Source organism: Chiloscyllium plagiosum, unplaced genomic scaffold, assembly GCF_037043375.1.
Source record: "Chiloscyllium plagiosum isolate Xiang-an unplaced genomic scaffold, Cpla_swu_hap1 HiC_scaffold_4, whole genome shotgun sequence".
Lineage (NCBI taxonomy): Eukaryota > Metazoa > Chordata > Chondrichthyes > Orectolobiformes > Hemiscylliidae > Chiloscyllium > Chiloscyllium plagiosum.
This window is the reverse complement of record NW_028270142.1, coordinates 82548803-82563596: the sequence shown is the minus strand read 5'-3', so window position 1 is coordinate 82563596 and position 14794 is coordinate 82548803. Positions and strand designations below refer to the sequence as shown.

The 14794-nt window shown below is 40.1% G+C and overlaps 1 protein-coding gene across 5 annotated transcripts in view; it reads left to right on the top strand.

Moving 5' to 3' along the window:
* The first annotated feature begins 12715 nt into the window (after window positions 1–12715).
* The window catches only part of sntg1 (syntrophin, gamma 1), a 594367-nt gene continuing 592288 nt past the window's right edge, over window positions 12716–14794 (top strand). For 4 of the 5 annotated variants that reach the window (XM_043688308.2, XM_087986417.1, XM_043688306.2 and 1 more), the window contains exon 1: window positions 12716–13789. The gene's annotated coding sequence lies outside the window, so the exon portion shown is untranslated. The remainder of the gene's footprint in view (window positions 13790–14794) is intronic. The other variant, XM_087986416.1, reaches the window with a different exon arrangement.

Sequence of the window (14794 nt, the reverse complement as noted above, 5' to 3'; positions counted from 1 at the left end):
TGGTGCAACAAATGAGAAAATGTGAGTTCTCCTTCAAATACAAGCAGGCAGAGGCTGTGTTCTTTTTCATGCAGCTAGTCGTTCAAATCTGGAACATACAGTTTGGCAGTATGGTGGAAACAGTCAAGAGGGCATTAAATTGTTATGTAATATTCAGAGTTATTGGGAAAGAGAAGGAGAATGGGAATAAGTCATGATGCTCCTTTGGCTAACATAATGGACAAATCGCCTCATTCTGCAATGTAACAATTCTGTGATTCTGCAATAGAATACAAAGAGGTGAAATCTTGAACCAGCAACTCATCCAAAACTCAGTTATCTGTAGTACTTCATTCTATTTACAGTAAAATCTCCTGGCTGCAGATTGGCTTTAGCAGTCACCTGCATATTCAACAGAACCCCAGCATATCAAATGGTGAAAAAGCTTTCTTTGTTTTTCAGGTTAAACAAGAGTAATTTTGTTTATGCATTCAGGGGACCTCACTGCCTTTCTAAGTGTAATATAATATGGTAGCTATAATTATAAAAAAGCAGTATGTTAGGCCAAATCTTTAAGATTTCCCCTAAAACATTTTATCACACACTTCCTTCAGCAGGTTTTGACTTAGATTTTATGTTCAAAGATCAAATGGGCTTTGAATAATAACTCTTTCCTTCTCAGGCTAAAGAGGAGGACATTGCATATGAAGGGGATTATTTATACATTCAATAAATAGGTGATGGTAAATTACCAGCCATTTCCCTTTTCATTGAAATCTTGAAAAATGGGCTGCTAATTTGCTTTCATATATTTGCTTTCTCAAGGTAAAGTTAAAATTGCTCCCAAGTCTCTATTTTACATTCCACTTATTGTAAATTACACTTTCGCATTTCAGAACTTGAAGGAATGCAATGCAGTTTGCTACAAATGCTAGCTTCCATCATTTTATCTGTCATGTTCCAATTCTTCTATACTTAATGCATATTTAATGATTCTGAACAGATTCCACTCAGTTTACAATATCGTCTGGTGTCCATACATCTTGTTCAGCAAGGTGAGAACTGTAAATGTTGGCAAAAGTATTCAATCCTTTGTGAGTGCACAAGGCACATAAATTATGGACCATTTAGGAGTGAATTTTCCAATTACTATTTCTGCTACCTTTGTATCATTTGAAGTGATTTTGTTATTTACATAAGAATGTATGAATTATGAATTACATATATCCAGTCTTGTATGATAGAATTTTACTCAAAAGAGTTAAACAGGTCTTGATGGTTCAAATACATTTAAAACTTACCAGAAGTAAAATTGGGTTTGGAGACACAAAACACCATATTGGTAATGTGAAGATGATGTGGCTTTCAAGAGATTATTTTGATCTTATATTTTGAAGAGACAATGTAAGGCAGAGTATTGAGCGGTGTCTAAGAAAGTAACCAAGTTGTGAGGCTTTGGGATTCCTTTTACGTTGGAACAATGGAAGTAGCCTGACCAGGCTTTCTAGCTCTATTTTAGTTTTTAGGTTGATCTTTAAGCAGAAGCTATTGGGGTCTTAAAAGAGTTGGAGCTTCGGTGAATGTCTCTTGGCTGCTGGACTGTCTGAATGTTCTCCTGAATTGGAGAACTGCATGCGAGAATCTTTGTCTGAATTTTCCTCATTTTGCCAATGGTGTGTTTATGGGATGTTACTATATCGGAACAGTAATTAGTAACAATTACTGTCATTATTATTCTGTTAAGTTTCCAATTGCATTATGTTATTCTAAATTCTTCTTTCTTTGGTTGTACTTTAACTACAGTGTTTAAATAAATTGTGGTTTGCTTAATGTAGAGTAGTTTGACCAGTTGAAACAGACATTTTATAATTGCTTGTAAAATAAGAACTAAATAGGATCTAGACTATCTTCTTAAAATATGTTGAGGGAGTCTGGTTTGGTCCAATACAGAAAAATAGTTAATATATGCACTATATAACTACCAGAAGGATGTACAATAGCTAAGTCATGACATTAAACAGCATGCAGTAGTGTAAGCATACTGGAGCTGCCTGCTCTGGCCAACACTCTCTTTTAACTTTGTGTAACTGAGCACACTTTAAGATGAAAAACTACCAAAAGGGATCATTAATTATCTTTAGGCTGATTATTTATATTTTTTTTCTGATCATTGCTAGAATTGTATATGATTTTGGGGGAACTTTACAGTGTGTTGTTCCAAATTTTAAAACTTTTACATGGATTGATATTTTATGATCTGAAGAGAGCATTAGATTACAAGAGACAGGATGTACTGCTGGTCAGACCGCTCCTGGAATATTGTGAACAGTTTTGGGCCCTTTTATCGAAGGAAGGATATGCTAGCCTTGGAGGGGATGCAGAAATAGTTTACAAGAATGATCCTGGGGATGAAGGACTTGTTAGAAGAGGAGCAGTCAAGGACTCTCAGTCTGTACTTGATGGACTTTAGAAGGATGAGGGAGGGAATCTCTTATTGAAACTTACAGAGTACTGAGAGCCCTAAGTAGAGTGGATGTGGGGGAGATATTTCCACCAGTAGGAGAATTGAGACACAAGGGCACAGCCTCAGAGTGAAATGGCAACCCTTTAGAACTGAAGTGAGAAGGAATTTCTTTAACCACAGGGTCATTAATCTGTTGAACTCATTGTCACAGAGGGCTGCAGTGGTCAAGTCATTTAGTGTATTTAAGACAGAAATATATAGTTTCTTGACTTGTAAGGGGATCAAAACTTATGTGATGAAGGGAGGAGAATGGGTTGAGAAGCGTTTGAGCCATGATCAAATGGCAAAGCAGTCTTGATGGACCAAATGGCTTAATTCTGCTCCTATCTCATAAGGTCTTAGGGATTAATAGGAGCTGCTAAGGAGCCCTGGTGAGTTACTGAATAATATCTTGTAGATGGTATTTACATATATCAACATGTGACTGTGATGGATAGAGTGAATGTTTAAGCTGGTGGATAGGGTGCTGATCAAATGATTTGCTTTGCATATAGATTCATAGAGTCATAGAAATAGCAGGGAAGCAGACCCTTCGGTCCAACTCATCTATGCCGCCCAGATATTCTAACCTAATCTACACCCATTTGCCAGCACTTGGCCCATATCCCTCTTACCCCTTTCCTCTTCATATACAGATCGAGTTGCCTTTTAACAGCTGTAATTATATCAGCCTCCACCACTTCCTCTGGGAGCCCATTCCATACATGCACCACACTCTGTGTGAAAAAGTTGCCCTATAGCTCCGTTTTATATTTTTCCTCTCTCACCCTGAACCTACGCCATCTAGTTCTGGACTCACCTACCCTAAGGAAAAGACCTTGTCTCTTTACCCTATCCATGCCCCTTAATGATTTTATAAATCTCTATAAGGTCACCCTTCAGCCTCTGACGCTCCAGGAAAACAGCCCCAGCCTATTCAGCCTCTCCCTATAGCTCAAATCCTGCTAAACTGGCAACATTCTTGTAAATCTTTTCTGAATCCTTTCAAGTTTCACAACATCCTTCTGTAACGTGACATCCCAACTCCAATACTCAACACTCTGACCAATAAAGGAAAGCATGCTAAATACTTTCTTCATTATCTTATGTTGAGTTTTCTCAATGTTGTGAACTGAACTCATCCAGGCAAGTTGAGAATAGTCCATCAAACTCCTAACTTATACCCTATATGATAATGGACAGGATTTGCAAAGTCAGGAAGTAAGTTACTTGTCAAAAAACTCCAACCCTCTGAACGACTTGTGTAGTCATTTTGGACATTGATGATGGGTGATTCATTCATGGTAAAGTCACGGGGAGGTAGTTAGATTCTCTTTTGTTGGTGATGATCATTTTCTGGCACTTGCATGTTATCACTATTACTTACAATTTATCAGCCCAAACCTCAGTGTAGTTCAGACCTTGAGCACAGATTGATTCACTATGATCTGAAGAGTTGCAAATGGTGCCGAACATTGTGCAGTCACATCTGATATTTTGCTGGAGGAAAAGATAGCCTCAAATGATTTAGCCTTGGACACTGCTGCAGCAATTCATCAATGCCATCTCCTCAGTCCCATATTAGTGGCCTTTTACTACTACAACTAGCTTTCCTTACACAAAGTTTAATTCCAGCCCATGGAAAGCTTTTCCCTATATTTTTATTGACTTCAGGTGTGTTGGTCTTTTTTGCACTCAGTCCAATGCTGCCCTGATTTCAATGATAGTTAGTCTCATCTCACATCTGAAATTCAGCTTCGTTTTTGTGCTTGTACCAACTTTATAATATGGTCTTAGCAGATCCACACTGATTACCAGGATTTTGGTGAATAAATGACACTTGACAATACTATTGAAAATACTTTTCATCACTCTTCTGATGACTGAGATACGTTGACAGGGCAGCAATTGGTTGGATTGTGTTTGTTCAGCTCTTTGTGACTGGGACAGTGCTGAGTGAGTTTTCACATTGTTAGGTAAATTCCAGTGTTATAACTACACGAGAACAACATCATTAGGAAGTAGCTACTTCTGGACCACAAGTCTACAGGACAATAGTCATGAGATTGATGGAGCCTGCAGCCTTTGTTATGTCCACTGTGCTTAGGGCCAGAATTAAAAATGACCAAGGAATAAAAGAAACCTCCCTGTTACATCAAAGAAACTTGGAAAGAAAAAGATAAATTTAAATCGCATTTAACAAATTAGTTTTGACTTTGTAATTAGTCACACTTGTCCAAGTGAGTAGTATCTTTTATTAGATTATTATTTGTAAAATCATTCCCACCACCAAGGTTAAACAGACTGGCTTGCAATGCTGGATATAAACATAATAACTTCTTTTGAATAAATGTAGTTCTCCAGTCCTCAGCCACTGTTTCAATATTTATGCTTACTTCTCTCAGTATTCAAAGACACGTATAGAGTCATAGAGTCACTGAGATTTCCAGCACAGAAAAAGGCCTTTCAGCCCATCACGTCCACATTAGTCAATAACAGCCACCTAACTATTCTAATCCTAGTTTCCAGCACTTGGCTCATATTTTGTACGCTTTGTCATCACAAGTGCACATCTAAATACTTCTTAAATGTTCTGAGGGTTTCTGCCTCTATCACCCTTACAGGTAGTAAATTCCAAATTCCCATCACCTTCTGCATAAAAGAAACACTTTTCCTCACATCTCCTCTAAGCCTTCCGCTCCTTATCTTAAATCAATGCGCCTGGTTGTTGATCCCTCAATCAAGAAGAGCTTCTCATGTCTACCTTATCTATGCCCCTCATAATTTTATATACCTCAGTCACATCCCTTCTCAATCTCCTCTGTTCTGAGGAAAACAATCCCAGTCTGTCCAATTCTCATCATAACTGAAACTCTCCAGGCCAGGCATCGTCCTGGTAAATTTCCTTTGCATCCTCTTTAGTGATATCACATCCCTCCTATAATGCCAATTCCAGAACTGCACATAACACTCCAGTTGTGGTTAACCAACGTTTTATACAGTTCCAACATTATCTCCCTGCTATTAATCTCTATGCCTTGACTAATGAAGGCAAATGTTGGTTCCGATACCTTAAGGGATCAATGGATGTACACACCAAGGATTCTCTAATCCTCAGTGCTTCCCAGAGTCTACTATTCATCATGTATTCCCTTGTCTTGTTTGTCCTGTCCAAGTGCGTTACTTCATATCCAGATTGAATTACATTTGCCACTGATCAGCCCATCTGACCAACAATCAGCTCATCTGAGCAGTCATTCATTTTTGCAGAATTATCAACTTTTCATACAGCCAAACCTTTTGATAGCTCACTTTTTTTTCAAAAACAATTGTTTTGCCTGTCCAGTCTCAGCTGTCCTGTCTTTCACTCTGAATCTGACAGCATCTCCTTTCTTGGTGATGACAGCCGCAATATACTCTGTACCTTAGCTACCCTCTACCTTCATTTGTGGATCTTCATTTGTGGACCCCTTTTATGGTCATTAATCAGCTCCAACCATCGTCCTATACCTTGTTACTCTTTAAAAGTCTATGTTGGTTCCATTTTAGGTTTGTTGACACTCTTTCTTCTTGTTTTCTCTTCGTTTTCTTTTATTTCCATGCTATTTTGCTTCCCTCTGAACTTTCTTTATTCAGTCTGGTTCTTTTTTATATTATCAACCTTATATCTGTTGTACAGTTGCGTATCATCTCCCTCTCTAACTTTTTTGTTATCCTGGCAGCTCTGGCTTAATTTGTCTTATTCTCCACTTCATGGGAATATGCTTCATCTGTTTCCAAATTATGGATTATAAAGGCAGATCTTTCCTTTTCCATTGAACATTTCCTGATAATTTAACAGGATCAAATCCTACTCATCTCACTGAAACTGACCCTTCTTCAAGGAAGCATTTATCTCTGAACTGGTCCTTGTTTCCTATATACTCCTCGACTGACGTATGATCCTCTTGACCCAGCTTAATCTCTGGAATCAGATCCAGCAGTGTGCCTTTCTGATTGCACCGGAAACATAAAGATCAAGAAAATTCTCCTGAACATTCTCCAGAAACTATACAGTCCTCTGCTTAAACGCTACCTCTGTCTTATTATTATCATTTATATCTCCATTTGTTTCTACTTAATGGTTTTTCTCTCCGTAATTTCCCTGAAAAATTGCTCTTCTATATCTTTCCATTGGTTGTGGCTTATAGAATACACTAATATTATAGCTATAACATTTTCATTCTTTTCTAAAGGTGATGATTGCATCCTTGTGCACAAAACGTTCTTCCATGTCATTGATGAGCCCTGCGTTTCATATTTTATTAATCAGGCCTATTTTGATGACCAGTTGCAGGCTGCATTCAGTCTGCACTCAGTAGGACAGTTGAAATTCTTACCACATTATTTCTGAATTTCCTTATAGTTGTCCTTACTTTCCCAGGGGCAAGTGAGGCACAAATCCAATTGAACATACGTCAGAACAAGACTTTCTGCAATGGGACCTGCTACGCAGGATCTGCTTGAAGCAACTTTTCGCTGCTTCTTTAAATGAAAGTTAGGGGATGGTCAGATAACAGTATTGTCAGGCTATGAGAGCCAGCAAGGCAGTGAGGATGGTAAATGCAGGACATTCCAGTAATATTGCTCCAGTGGCTGCGGCGGGTGAATAAAATTTCAATCATACTCATATAATTTAACGTTATTACATTAGAAGAATGTTGCTTTCTTATTCAGGCTTGTTTCTCAATATTTTTATTTTTGGTGCAACTCCCACATTGTGCATCATCACATCATCTCATACCAGATTCACCTGATGTTTATATCAGATCAGCACCACGAAAACTTAGAAGAAAACAACCTCTTTTTTAAAAGGAGGAAAGTACAAGATTAAAAAAGGACTGACAGATTTTGACAAATGATGTGACAAATCCAGGCCAAATGCTGGAGGCTACAAGAAAACCTATGGGATTTATCAGGGCAATTTAGCATCACACACAGCATGGGGGTTGTCAGAAAGCCAGGCATTAGCTCTTACTGCAGCTGTGTATCTTTGTAAAGGCACTCATGACTGTACAATGAGGTTAAAAAAAACCTGAGTTACTAGGATTTGGAGTCTTGAAAAATAGGTGGCCATCTGTGCCCATGATGAGGCAAGGAAGCCTACAGATATACTGAGGAATACCAGAACAAGGTAATTGCTACTACTGAAAAAAAGCATAACCTTCCCATCAGAAAAGTGCCAACATGCATGCCGATCCCTTTTACTAAGTATATCTGGACAGGATTGACCGGCTCTTTGACAATTATTTGGCAGGATCAAAGGATTCCCTGCCAATAAAAAAAATACTGATTGTCAGGAGCACTCTTTCAAGAATGATTCTCATTAATTGCCATTTGTGCATGGAGGACATACTGTGAGAATGTGTGAATCATCGAATTATAGAATTTAAAGTACAGAAGGAGGCCATTCGACCTATCGGGTCTGTTGTGATTCCCAAAGTAGTTATCCAGCTAGTCCCATTCTTCAGCCCTACTATGGAGCCCTCTAAATTCATCACTTTCAAATCTATATCCAGTTCTCAAATGGATTCCTATGGAATCCAACTCCACCACTCTCTTGGCAGTTCATTCCAAATCCGAACAACTCTCTGAGTAAAGAAGTTTCTCTTTATCTCAGTTCTAGCTCTGTTGCTGACAAACGTGAAAGTATAAAACACAAAAGAACGGTGTATGCTGTAAAACAAAAACAAAAACAGAAATTGCTGGAAAAGCTCAGCAGATATGGCAACATCTGTGGAGAGAAATCAGAGTTAACATTTCCGGGCGAGTGTTCCTTCCTCAGGACTACCCACTTCAAAAACTTGAAATTGTAACTCCTAGTTACTGACATACCCACTAGTAGAAACAGAATATTGTACACAATTTTCAACATCTCAGTAAGGTCACCACTTAATTTTCTCTGCTCCAAGGAGAACAAGCCAAATTCCTCTAATTCGTCTAATGTTTCCTTCTATCTAAAATCCAGGGTATCATTTTCATAAATCTCCTTTGAACTCTCTCCAGGACTTTAACATCCTTCCTTAAATAAGGCGACTAGAGCTGAACACAATACTCCAAATGTGGTCTGACCAATGATTTATTGAGGTATAGCATTGTTTCCATGACTTTATAATCTATGCCTCTACAAAAAAAAACAAGAATCCTATAGGCCTTTTTAACAACTGTTTCAACTTGCCTTGTCACCTTCAGAGAACCCATGCACATGAATCTTGAAGTCCCCCTACCCTGTACTCCCCTCAAAGTTGTACCACTGAGCCTGTATTGTCTGTCCATGTTAAGATTCATCAAAGAGGTGTCTGCCCATTTGACCAACTTGTTAAGGTCCCTCTGAAAAAAGTTGGCATCATTTTCACAATTCACTATTATCCCTAGCTTAGATCGTCTGCAAATTTTTCGATTTTTCCCTCAACTGACATCTCGAAATCATTTAAATAAATCAGAAAAGACAGGGGTCCCAGCACCTATTCTTGCAGAACACCACTTCAACTCATCTCCAATCTGAGAAATGCTCATCTATATCTATGCTGTTTTCTAGTTTTTATTTTAGCCAACTTCTAGTGCATGCGAACAAAGAATTAACAATCCCAAACATTTCTAATCTGCTAATCAATCTTCCATGTGGTACAGTATCAATTGCTTTCTAAAAGTCCAAATATGTAACATCCACAACAATACCCTAATCCAATGCCTGTATCACCTCGTCAAAGAACTCAATTAAAGTTTTCAAATGTGACCCACCCTTGACAAAGCCATGTTAAAAAACAAGACCAAGACCTTCCACCAGCTCCTCTGGTAGTGCGTTCCAAGCATTCACGACCCTTTGTGCAACCATCTTGCCTTGCACATCTCTTTAACCCCCCCCCCCCCCCCCCCCGCCGCACTTTGAATCTATGTCCGAGTAATTGACCCCTCCACCCTGGGAAAAAGCCTTGTACTTTATACTCTATCCATGTCATTCACAATCTTACAAACTTCAATCAGGTAGCTTCTCAGCCTCCAGCATTTCATAGTTAAAATCCTCCAGTCCAAGCAATATCCAGGTAAATCTTTTCTATTCCTTCTCCAAAGCATCCGTATCCTTCTGGTAGTGTGTGAACGAGAACTGCACACAATATTCCGAGTGTGGCCTAATCAAAGTTCTATAAAGCTGCAACATAACTTGCCTATCCAATGTCCCTTCCAATGAAGGCCTTAGGCCTTTTCTACCTGCGCTGCCACCTTCAGTCATCTGTGGACCTGCACATCCAGATCTTTCTGCATTTCAATACTCCTAAGGTTCTGACAATCACCGTATAATTTCCTCCTGTAATTGACCTTCCAATATGCATCACCTCACATTTGTCTGGATTAAACTCCATCTGCCACTTTTCTGTTCATGCCTTCAACTGATCCATACCCTGCTGTATTCTCTGACAATCCTCCTCACTATCCGCAACACCAGCAATCTTTATATTATCCGTAAACTTACTAATTAGACCAGCTACGTTTTCTTCCAAATCGTTTATGTAGACCACGAACAGCAGAGCTCCCAGCACTGATCCCTGTTGAACATCACTAGTCACAACCCTCCAAACATCCTTCCACCACTACCCTCTGTCCCCTATGAAAAGGCCTATTTAGTGAGCAACATCACTGAGTTGGGGGGAGGGGGTGCAAGGCTATTCTGGGAAAGGAGAGAGAAGCCTATTGGCAGATTAGTAAGATAGTAGTCATGGGTGATTCAATAACTTGAGAGATGGACAAACTGGTCTGCAGCTGAGATCATGAGTCCCATATCATCTGTTGCCTCACAGGTGCAACAAAATGGCTGGATAAAATTCTAGAAAGGTAGGGTGAACAACCAATGGCTATCCAAAATTAATATAGCCTGGATAACTAAGGATACTGATGAGAAAATAAGAAAGAAAAAGGAGACATAAATGCAGAATAATAATAGTAATAAGAAATCAGGAAGAGTATCTCAAGTGCAGGAGAGAGGCTAAGGCTGGAATAAAAAGGCTAAGTGGAAGCATGAGGAAAGGATGGTAGACTGCGCTAAAACAAAAAAAAAACAAATTATAAAACATATTAATAGTACAAGATTAGTGATGGATAGAGTGGGAACAAGCAGGGCAAACTGTTTACTGAAGCAAAGGTATGGTAGTGATACTGAATGAATATTTTGCTTCTGTCTTTACCAAATTAGAAAATGGTGACAATAGCCTTATTGACAATGTGGGTGTTGCACAACTGAGTAGTATCATGATAGATAAAAAGATGCTAGAACAGCTGGCAGCACTCCAAGTAGAGAAGTGGCCAAGCCTGGATGGGATGTATCCTAGGTTGCTGAGAGAAGTAAGGGAGCAAATTGCGGAGCCATTGTCAGAAATTTTCCTGGCCTCTTTGAAGACAGGATTAGTCCCAAGGACTGGATAATTATGAATGTGACACCACTGCTTAAGAAAAGGGTAAAGGATAACTAGGAAACCACAAACCTGTCAGCTTGACATCAAGAATAGAAAACTGATGGAAGCCATAATACAGAATAAGGTAAGTATACACTCAGAGAAAAATAAGTTAATACTAGGCAGTGAACTGGTTCTGAGGGAGATTAGATTAGATTAGATTACAGTGTGGAAACAGGCCCTTCAGCCCAACAAGTCCACACCGAGCCGCCGAAGCGAAACCCACCCATACCCCTACATTTACCCCTTACCTAACACTACGGGCAATTTAGTATGGCCAATTCACCTGACCCTGCACATCTTTGGACTGTGGGAGGAAACTGGAGCACCCGGAGGAAACCCACGCAGACACGGGGAGAACGTGCAAACTCCACACAGTCAGTCGCCTGAGGCGAGATGGGACCTGTACAAACTGAACAGTGATGTCCTTGGGGGTGATGGTGATGGGGCGGGGGAAGTTACTTGCTAGAGTAGTTGGGCAGGGTTTAAAGTACTCAAAAGTGAGGACTGCAGATGCTGGAGATCAGAGCCGAGAGTGTGGTGCAGGAAAAGCACAGCAGGTCAGTGAGCATCTGAGGAGCAGGAGAATTGATGTTTCACACATCAGCCCTACATCAGGGTTTAAAGTAGTGTGGTAGCAGACTAAAAGAAGGTGAAGTGATAATGTTTTTCTCCATTAAAACTCAATGATTCGAGCAGGCTTTCGAGAAAACCCTTTTCTTGTGCTTTCGTGGGATGTGGATGTAACTAACAAAGTGGGCTGCAAGAAATGAAACATTGAACTCATCAAATCTAGTTGTTTCACAATTGCAGCTAATAATGCATTGTCAATCATCTTGAAAAGCTGGCCATCACATTACTGATTGATAAATGTGCTTTTGTTACTCTCCAACACTTTGTATTTAAGATACATGCATATTTTTAAGTTGCCATTACAGCAATGAAATGACCATTACTTTTATAGTGCATCGTTTTCATGATCATTTTCTTTGAACTGGGAATTGGGAAACTTTACCAAACAAACAATTTTATCTGGTTTGACTAACATTCAGTTACTGCAAAGACTGAGTACTTACTTCAGTATGAAGTCATTATTCAGTACAGTAAGATTTACCAGGATTCAACTTCTCTTGATCCGATCTTGGGGAAATTTAATTCAAAATAAAAAATAGCAAATAAACAATAGTTTTAAACAGATGGTATTATGAATGGCAGATAACGAACCTCTACAACAATGGTGCAATTTTGTCATCTCTGAAATATTGTTGATAAAACTACATGGATTGAAGTGAATTTCAAAATTTTAGCTAGCCATTCTTTGAAAAGAAAATTGCATGTTTATGTTATCATGGGACTTTGACTACTTTGCAACACGTTTGAAGAATAATTGACAGTTAATAATAGCAGATACCTTTCTTATCAAATTCAAATATTGAATTCATTTGTTGTCAATGGACATATCTCAGAAATAGTTTCATATTTCCCAATTAGTCATATACTGCAATACCTAATAACGATGCAAAATTTTAGCATAAGAGTCCTATATTTTTAATTTGGACAAATTAATGGTGTTAAAGATGACTTTTCAAACTCACTTACATACATATGATACAAACTCTTAGTATTGTTTGTGCCCAAATTAAAAAATCAATTGATATGTTCAAGTACCGGTTAAAAAATATTTTATTCATAGAATAAGGCTGACATCACCCGCCTCCCATGCATTGCTAACATTCCTCCTGCTCACCACTGGAGGAACGGGGCGCTGTTGAAGACTAGCGAGAAATGAACTGCAACTTTCCATCCTATCACGGCATGTCGGAAATCTATTGGTGGAAAGTACCACTTTAAGAACAGTGCGTTTTCAGCGAGGCAAAGATGCCATCTCCTTGGACGAATAAAGACGTGGTGATACCGGAGTCAATGTGTGAGATTCAGACACTGCCTCACATCCACAGTATAATTGCTTTCTACAGTATAACACATCAGTGCCAGGTATCTTGTCGGCTCGGAGAAATACAACGCGTTCTAATTATTTTTGCATTTAAAGCAATTTGGTTTAATTCTCAATTAATAAGTAAATCGTATTAATTTCTTGAGGAGCGTTGCAGGTTTCCTTTATGATTTTTTTTTGTAAACAAAAGTCCCTTTAATAACTTTGAAAGAAGCGAGACTTGGCAACCCAGCAACAGCGGAATCTGCTCCGACACGATTCAGCGTCAATCCAGCGCTGTGCATGCCGTGTGCTGAGTCCCCAGCGCCAAGTGGCGGTGCCACATCACAGACTCTACTCTCTGCAACTACCTCATCCACATAGGTCTTGCTGATTCACTGCTTCGTGCAGGCACACAACGGGGAGAGGCGAAGATAAACACAGATATACACACACACACAAGCAGCACATTCAAAAAGAGACATCAGGAGCTGGAATCGCGCCTGCCCCAGTCCCTGGAGGAAGACAAGTTGTGGGAGTCCTCCATCCTCCACTGCCTGGCAAAATCTAACCGAACTGACCGCAGCAAGAAGGTCTGGTTCCTCAATCACCTTCGAGAGGGTGCGCTGTGGAAATGTAAGCGAGCTGTCCGCTCAGGAGTGCACCGTCCCGGCTCCGTTTGCAGTGCCACAGCCCTATGCCAGTATGATTTAAACAGCACTGGGAGAGGCGTTCAGCCCGAGTTACTGTGCCGCAAGTTGTCACAGACGGTCGGTGTACGGGGAGATGGAGCTCGGCCGCGTTATTCGGGGCATAGTGTAGAAGGGGAAAGCTGGCAGTCTGCAGCAGTGACTGGCCTCAGAGCAACACCTGTTACCCAGCCAGCAGGTAAGGTGCAGTTTAACAGCCTCTGAAGGCTCTGGTCTCCTGGTAAATGGTGTACGGTAGGCATCCATCGTCTCCATGGAAAGGAGCCCAATTCCCCCTTAGCCGTAACACTGACACTCAGCTGAGAGAGGGGGGAGCGGGCAACAGACACGGCTTACAACAGAGCTCAATCTGATGGACACGGTTTGTAGACTTGTAAATGTCAAACTTTGCAGTAAGAGCTGGAGAAACATAATCTGCCGTGAGATGTGAAACTGAGAAGGGCGCCAGTGTTTTTGGTTAGATTTTTTTTTACACGGAATGAACTTACAATCGTGTTGGGGACTGGCTTAGTGGATGGAAATAATCTTCTAATTGCGAAGGGACCTGAGAGTTCTTACAATGTGAGCATTTACATCGGTGATGTGTGGGGTTTGCTTAAGTGAAACGAGTCATGATTGAAAGCTTCCGGAACATAAGAGATGTTGCAGAAAGCAGCTAGATTATATCTGTGTAGCATTACATCTGGGCTACAGGGCGGCAATTGCGCGGCTGCCGACCACCACAATGTTGATTTGTAGGTTATTTTGATTTTTTTTTTGCTTTTTCGCTCAGAGCTACTGTGGGAAATATCGTTAAGAGAAGGTTCAGAGCGATCAGTGAAGTCCAAATATTTCGTTAAGGAATATGCAAGCATCCTCAGGTTCGCATTGAACCCCACACGCGGGCGTTAGGCGGGAATAAATGAATAAGTCATGAGGAACAAAGTGCAAAGGGGAAAGTGTGTCAAAGATCCGGTCGTGGGTGCTTTTGATCGTAGTAGTTTGCAGACTCCAGTGTCCTTGTTAAACCGAGCTCTGTTACACTTGGACATGACGGTAGAACAAACCGTCCCTCAATATCACGCGGCGCTGAAACAGTTGACGCTGAAAGGGACGGTGGAATTTTGGTCATGATTTAGAGATGCCGGTGTTGGACTGGGGTGGAACATTAGCACCTCTTTATAAGTTAGTCAACCTCTACCTT